The 8,252-nt window shown below is 42.6% G+C and overlaps 1 long non-coding RNA gene across 2 annotated transcripts; it reads right to left on the bottom strand.

The window, feature by feature from the left end:
* Nucleotides 1-4,488: 4,488 nt before the first annotated feature.
* LOC139405226 (uncharacterized) lies at nucleotides 4,489-7,560 on the bottom strand. Of its 2 annotated transcripts, none has more exons than XR_011633872.1 (4): nucleotides 7,133-7,560; nucleotides 6,805-6,935; nucleotides 4,832-4,890; nucleotides 4,489-4,628 (listed from the first exon to the last, which is right to left on the bottom strand). It is a non-coding gene; the product is annotated as an uncharacterized lncRNA (long non-coding RNA). The 2 variants fall into 2 exon arrangements; XR_011633871.1 differs by having other exon boundaries at nucleotides 6,805-6,938.
* Between the last annotated feature and the right edge of the window lie 692 nt (nucleotides 7,561-8,252).

An 8,252-nucleotide genomic window follows, 5' to 3' on the forward strand; every position in this document is an offset into this window, starting at 1 on the left:
ACAAGGCAGCAACACATGACAACACAGCATGGTAGTGTAACAGTATAACTTTAGACCGTCCCCTCGCCCATACCCGGGCGCATACCAGAGACCCTCTGCACACATCAACAACAGTCACCCACGAAGCATCGTTACCCATCGCTCCACAAAAGCCGCGGCCCTTGCAGAGCAAGGGGAACTACCGCTAACTAGCTAGCCATTTCACATCCGTTACACTAGCAGCACAAAAACATGGTACAAACATTATTGGGCAAAGTCAACAGCACAAAGGGCAAGAAGGTAGAGACAATACATCATACAAAGCACCCACAACTGTCAGTAAGAGTGTCCATGATTGAGTCTTTGAATGAAGAGATTGAGATAAAACTGTCCAGTTTGAGTGTTTGTTGCAGCTCGTTCCAGTCGTTAGCTGCAGTGAACTGAAAAGACCAGCGACCCAGGGATGTGTGTGCTTTGGGGACCTTTAACAGAATATGACTGGCAGAACGGGTGTTGAATGTGGAGGATGAGGGATGCAGTAGATATCTCAGATAGGGGGGAGTGAGGCCTAAGATGTTTTTTATAAATAAGCATCAACCAGTGGGTCTTGTGACGGGTACACAGAGATGACCAGTTTACAGAGGAGTATAGAGTGCACTGATGTGTCCTATAAGGAGCATTGGTGGCAAATCTGATGGCCTAATGGTAAAGAACATCTAGCCGCTCGAGAGCACCCTTACCTGCCAATCTATAAATGATATAGATTCCGTAATCTAGCATGGGTAGGATGGTCATCTGAAATCAGGGTTAGTTTGGCAGCTGGGGTGAAAGAGGAGCGATTATGATAGAGGAAACCAAGTCTAGATGTAACTTTAGCCTGCAACTTTGATATGTGCTGAGAGAAGGACAGTGTAGTCTAGCCATACTCCCAAGTACTTGTATGAGGTGACTACCACAAGCTCCAAACCCTCAGAGGTAGTAATGACACCTGTGGGAAGAGGGGCATTCTTCTTACTAAAAAACATGACCTTGTTCAGAACAAGGTTAAGGGTAGAGAAAGCTTGTTGGACACTAAGAAAGCTTTGTTGTAGAGCATTTAACACAAAATCTTGGTAGGGGCCAGCTGAGTACAAGACTATCATCTGCATATAAATGGATGAGAGAGCTCCCTACTGCCTGAGCTATGTTGTTTATGTAAATTGAGTGGGGCCTAGGATTGAGCCTTGGGGTACTTCCTTGGTGACAGGCAGTAGCTTAGACAGCAGATTTTCTGAGAGAGATAGATAGCAAACCAGGCCAAAGACCCCTCAGAGACACCAATACTTCTTAGCCAGCCCACAATAATTTGAATGGTCTACCGTATCAAAAGCTTTGGCCAAGTCAATAAAAATAGCAGCACAAAATTGCTTCGAATCAAGGGCAATGGTGACATCATTGAGGACCTATAAGGTTGCTTTGACACATCCATAACCTGAGCGGAAACCAGATTCCATACCAGAGAGAGAACTTTTTTCCCCCAACACTTTTGATAAACGGGGCAAAATAGAAATACGCCTAAAACAGTTAGGATCCGCTTGATCTCCCCTTTAAATAAAGGACGAACTGTGGCTGCCTTCCAAGCAATGGGAACCTCCTCAGAGAGGAGAGACAGGTTAAAAAGGTTGGAGATAGGCTTTCCGATTATATTGGCAGCAACCTTAAAGAAGAAAGGGTCTAAACCATCTGACACAGATGTTTTTTTGGGGTCAAGTTTAAGGAGCACCTTTAGCACCTCGGACTCAGTGACTGCCTGCAGGGAGAAACATTTAGCAGGGCAGGGGAAAAAGAGGGAGAAGCATCGGGGATAGTAGCATTAGAAAGGGTGAGAGATGAGGAAATGTTGGATGGGCAAGGATGCATGGCTGAGTCAAATATGAATCCTGACTTAATGAAGTGGTGATTAAAGAGCTCAGCCATGTGCTTCTCGTCAGTTACAACCACATCATCAACATTGAGGGACATAGGCAGCTGTGAGGAGGAGGGTTTATTCTCCAGATCTTTATCCATTTTCCAAAACTTCTTGGGGTTAGACCCACAGAGAGAAGTGCTCCTTAAAGTAACTAACTTTGGCCTTCCGGATAGCCTGAGTGTGCTTATTTCTCATTTGCCTGAACGATAGCCAGTTAGCCTGAGTATGCTTGTGCCGAGCCTTTCGCCAAATGCAATTCTTGAGGTGGAGTAACTCTGCAAGATCACGGTCGAACCAGGGGCTGAATCTTTTTAATTCTTATTTTCTTTATGGGGGATTGTTTGTTAACAATTCCACAGAAAATATTAAAAAAGTTCCAAGCATCTTCGACATGATTACATTTAAGTTAATGTTCTTGGAATGTTCTCTAACTGGTTTGACATTGGGATTGTACTCAAATAGTCCAGAAAACATTAAACAACATTTTTCTGTGGGAATTTCAGTAAGTCAGCATTACGTTTAAGTTTCCTCGTGGTTCTAATTAAAGTCATGTTCTCAGAACGTTCAGAAACAACATTCTTCTGTGGGAATTCTTTCAGTACTTCATCATAATGTTTCTGCAGGTTTCCTCATGGTTCTATTTAAAGTCATGTTCTCAGAACGTTCAGAAACAACATTCTTCTGTGGGAACTCTTTCAGTACTTCATCATAACGTTTCTGCAGGTTTCCTCATGGTTCTATTTAAAGTCATGTTCTCAGAACGTTCAGAAACAACATTCTTCTGTGGGAATTCTTTCAGTACTTCATCATAACGTTTCTGCAGGTTTCCTCATGGTTCTATTTAAAGTCATGTTCTCAGAACGTTCAGAAACAACATTCTTCTGTGGGAATTCTTTCAGTACTTCATCATAACGTTTCTGCAGGTTTCCTTATGGTTCTATTTAAAGTCATGTTCTCAGAACGTTCAGAAACAACATTCTTCTGTGGGAATTCTTTCAGTACTTCATCATAACGTTTCTGCAGGTTTCCTCATGGTTCTATTTAAAGTCATGTTTTCAGAACATTAGGAAAACTTTCCACATAAAAAACCCAAGAAAACAGTAACATTCAAAGAACGTTCTAAGAAAGTTATTTAAAATAAATACGTTTCGTTCTCAGACTCAACAAAACTCTACTATGGAGCGATTTCAGTGCCAACATGTATTTGAATTTCATAATTTTTATTAGGATATTGAATTTGAATGTAAAATTTTTCAATTTGTAATGGACAAATTGAACTTGAATTTCATGATTTGAAACTGAATTGAGTGAAAATTGTATTCAGTTTTAAAATTAAATTTCAATTTAATTGAAACTTCAAATTCAATATTTATGTATTCAGTTTCAATCTGGTAGATATTGCATTCATTGTCTGTGTATCTAGTTTACAAACTATAATTTTAAGTTGATCAAAGTTTCATATTTTCAACTTCTCATATGCATTGAGATTCAGTTTAAGTTCAGTTCTCTAAATTCAGATTCAAAACCATTGAGTTATAATAAGAACAAGACCGCCTCCAAGATGCTCGGACGTTTTTTTTCAATGTAATCTACTGACGGTCGCATATACCGGATTCGTGGGTGCTGACATCGTGCTAGTTCAGGTTTGAGGAACCAATTAGTACATGGGCACTAACACTGCAGCACAACAAGCGTGAACGTGCATTCCAGCACGAGATAAGAGCAGGGTCGTGGATCTGGATTGCTGGGGGAGGGGAAATATGGAGGCACAAAGCACCGTGCGCACAACCACTGGAAACAACATTTTGTCTATGCAAGTAAATTATTTGCGACTAAGCAGGACAGTGCTGTAGCTTGCTCTATATGTGCATTGTATGATATTCTGTTTGACACGACGCAATTATGTTTCTGAAAACGATGTTAAAAACTTATGCAGTTGTGATATGCCCATTTTGCAAACCAAGCTCATAATTTGAGTTGTGTCCCAATTAATCAGTCTAGCAATCAATACTGTCACCTTGTATCACATAATTAGCAAAAATATATAGATATACACAGTATTTGATAAGAGTTTTGTACTATTGGTTTCTCAACTTCACCAGGATTCTATAAGACACTCACAAACCCTGAAAAAAATATGATAAGCACATTGCTTTGTCTATTTTCCCTCCACCAGCACCCTGGGTTGACGCAGGACAAGACTAGTGAGCTTCAGCGGGACCTCTTGAAGGGCGAGCAGGACATACAGCAGGAGTGGGATGGGAGTCCACAGGGTATGTTGGGATGGAGCTGTCGGAGCTACTTGTTCCTGTTAACTAACTACTTGTTTTCTTTCTTGTTCTACACAAATACCATCAATACCTCCAGTGGTGTCAGGCTACATACTGATTGCTGCTGGTCCACTGTCCTTTAAGATTGTAGCCATGAGGGACATAATTACAGGAAACGATTACAGATTTGTCTGATAGTTACAAATAAATAATATTGTAAAAACCTGCAAGCTTTATGAAATACACACAAAATGTTCAAATACAATAGCTAAAGGATTTATGAATTAGTCAGTTTTGCTGTGTGGCCCATGGGCCGAATCAAGCGCAGATTAAGCAATGTCTGTTGTCCCCTCCAGAGATTGGACACTGATGAGCTGAGCTGGTGATCCCTCCTCTCTGCACCTGGGGGCATCGTTTGCATCAACATCAGCCTGAGGAAGGAGGAGGATATGGTCAGAGGGAGAGGTACTGGGTGATAAGGGGTTTCCCTAGCCATGTGTGTCAAAATATGTTGGATGGGAATTATTGTGACTAAACTACGTCATTGTAAGTCAAACACTTGTGCAACTAGAGAGATAACACACTCACTATGTTTACCTAATGAACTGCTTTGTGTACAGGGTTGAAGGCTTACTTGTCAGTGGCGTTCAGACGGGCATTGAACTTGATCGGGAGGTCCACAATATGCGTGTGCTGTAGAGGAGAGACGTGACAGAGGAAAGAAGAGACAGGAGAGGAGTGACAGAGGAGCGAGTGAGACCCGAGGGAGGACATGACTGATGACATCCACGCTAATACATATGAAGACTTTCCCCTAGCTCTCTTTCATCACAGTATAGGTGATGCCATTTTTTGTGATGGATGGTTTTCTGGAAGGTTTTGTAAACTAAAAACAATGCATACAATGTCTTCTAAAGCCTGCTGACATCCAAGCTGTTACATAGGCTACAATGTCACAGCATACAGTGGGGAAAAAAGTATTTAGTCAGCCATCATTTGTGCAAGTTCTCCCACTTAAAAATATGAGAGGCCTCTAATTTTCATCATAGGTACACTTCAACTATGACAGACAAAATTAGAAAAAAAAATCCAGAAAATCACATTGTAGGATTTTTTAATGAATTTATTTGCAAATTATGGTGCAAAATAAGTATTTGGTCACCTACAAACAAGCAAGATTTCTGGCTCTCACAGACCTGTAACTTCTTCTTTAAGAGGCTCCTCTGTCCTCCACTCGTTACCTCTAATGGCACCTGTTTGAACTTGTTATCAGTATAAAAGACACCTGTCCACAACCTCAAACAGTCACACTCCAAACTCCACTATGGCCAAGACCAAAGAGCTGTCAAAGGACACCAGAAACAAAATTGTAGACCTGCACCAGGCTGGGAAGATTGAATCTGCAATAGGTAAGCAGCTTGGTTTGAAGAAATCAACTGTGAGAGCAATTATTAGGAAATGGAAGACATACAAGACCACTGATAATCTCCCTCGATCTGGGGCTCCACGCAAGATCTCACCCCGTGGGGTCAAAATGATCACAAGAACGGTGAGCAAAAATCCCAGAACCACACGGGGGGACCTAGTGAATGACCTGCAGAGAGCTGGGACCAAAGTAACAAAGCCTACCATCAGTAACACACTACGCCGCCAGGGACTCAAATCCTGCAGTGCCAGACGTGTCCCCCTGCTTAAGCCAGTACATGTCCAGGCCCGTCTGAAGTTTGCTAGAAAGCATTTGGATGATCCAGAAGAAGATTGGGAGAATGTCATATGGTCAGATGAAACCAAAATATTACTTTTTGGTAAAAACTCAACTCGTCGTGTTTGGAGGACAAAGAATGCTGAGTTGCATCCAAAGAACACCATACCTACTGTGAAGCATGGGGGTGGAAACATCATGCTTTGGGGCTGTTTTTCTGTAAAGGGACCAGGACGACTGATCTGTTTAAAGGAAAGAATGAATGGGGCCATGTATCGTGAGATTTTGAGTGAAAACCTCCTTCCATCAGCAAGGGCATTGAAGATGAAACGTAGCTGGGTCTTTCAGCATGACAATGATCCCAAACACACCGCCCAGGCAACGAAGGAGTGGCTTCGTAAGAAGCATTTCAAGGTCCTGGAGTGGCCTAGCCAGTCTCCAGATCTCAACCCCATAGAAAATCTTTGGAGGGAGTTGAAAGTCTGTGTTGCCCAGCAAAAGCCCCAAAACATCACTGCTCTAGGGGAGATCTGCATGGAGGAATGGGCCAAAATACCAGCAACAGTGTGTGAAAACCTTGTGAAGACTTACAGAAAACGTTTGACCTCTGTCATTGCCAACAAAGGGTATATAACAAAGTATTGAGATAAATAAGTATTTGGTCAATAAAAGTTTTCCACCATAATTTGCAAATAAATTCATTAAAAATCCTACAATGTAATTTTCTGGATTTTTTTTTTTTTTTTTTTGTGCAGGGAGATGAGGCCTGATTGTTGTCGTTGTAGCAACTCTGTATGAGGCTGTGTTGTGCAGGGAGATGAGGCCTGATTGTTGTCGTTGTAGCAACTCTGTATGAGGCTGTGTTGTGCAGGGAGATGAGGCCTGATTGTTGTCGTTGTAGCAACTCTGTATGAGGCTGTGTTGTGCAGGGAGATGAGGCCTGATTGTTGTCATCAGCCCCGTGCTTTAGGAGGGCAGCATCTCCTTCCAGCAGGACCTGGATGCCCGTGTCCAAAGACATGGCATCATCATAGTTCTTCTTGGTGGGGATACACAGAGATAGATAGATGTGGCATTAAAATGTATGCAAAGCATTTTACGTAAAAAAGTTACCGTTACACATATTGTACGGTACTGACTAGAACAAGAAACAAAAGCTACCTAGTTGCCTTCGGTCAATCAAACAATACTTTTTCAAGAGCTAATATGAAAGGCACAGGAAGGAAGGCTAACCTTGAGCATCAGCAGATCTCTTGGCTATATGCCCTTGGCTGCAGCCTCAAAGAGAGGGTTGAAATTCCACAGGTCAGCTACGTTGACCAATGCCCCGTTTCTCACCAGCAGCTCAGTCACCTCATTGTGACAGTAGGAGCAGACACACAGGGACACTAGAACACTGAACATTTAATTTACTGGATGTATTTAGTGAAAAACTAAATTAATTGATAAAGATTTATTAAATCAATGCACTCAAAGACAGTAGGGTCAGACAGCTAGTAGGGTGTACTAGTCAGACAGCATCTACACACATGTAGATAGTAAAATAAAAATTACCTTTGCATTTAACCATCATGCTCTACTACTGTACCCATGATTTTCTGCACAGTTTGTCTGTCTCGGGTTCCTCTCTGCTCAGCAAAGGTGTGGGAACTTTTCCTGGTGACATCCTGGTGACATCACCATGGCCAGGGCAATAAATTGCAATGTCCGTACTGTGAGACACCTAAGACAGTGCTACAGGGAGACAGGACGGACAGCTGATCGTCTTCACAGTGGCAGACCACGTGTAACAACACCTGCACAGGATTGGTACATCCGAACATCACACCTGCGGGACAGGTACAGGATGGCACCAACAACTGCCCAGGTTACACCAGGAACGCACAATCCCTCCATCAGTGCTCAGACTGTCCACAATAGGCAGAGAGAGGTTGGACTGAGGTCTTGTAGGCCTGTTGTAAGGCAGGTCCTCACCAGACATCACTGGCAACAACCTCGCCTATGGGCACAAACCCACTGTCGCTGGACCAGACAGGACTGGCAAAAAGTGCTCTTCACTGACGAGTCGCGGTTTTGTCTCACCAGGGGTGATGTTCGGATTCACGTTTATCGTCGAAGGAATGAGCATTACACCGAGGCCTGTACTCAGGAGCGGGATCAATTTGGAGGTGGAGGGTCCTTCATGGTCTTGGGCGGTGTGTCACAGCATCATCGGACTGAGTTTGTTGTCATTGCAGGCAATCTCAACGCTGTGCATTAAATCAAATCAAATCAAATCAAATCAAATTTTATTTGTCACATACACATGGTTAGCAGATGTTAATGCGAGTGTAGCGAAATGCTTGTGCTTCTA

This window comes from Oncorhynchus clarkii, chromosome 3 (assembly GCF_045791955.1).
Source record: "Oncorhynchus clarkii lewisi isolate Uvic-CL-2024 chromosome 3, UVic_Ocla_1.0, whole genome shotgun sequence".
In the NCBI taxonomy this organism is placed as follows: domain Eukaryota; kingdom Metazoa; phylum Chordata; class Actinopteri; order Salmoniformes; family Salmonidae; genus Oncorhynchus; species Oncorhynchus clarkii.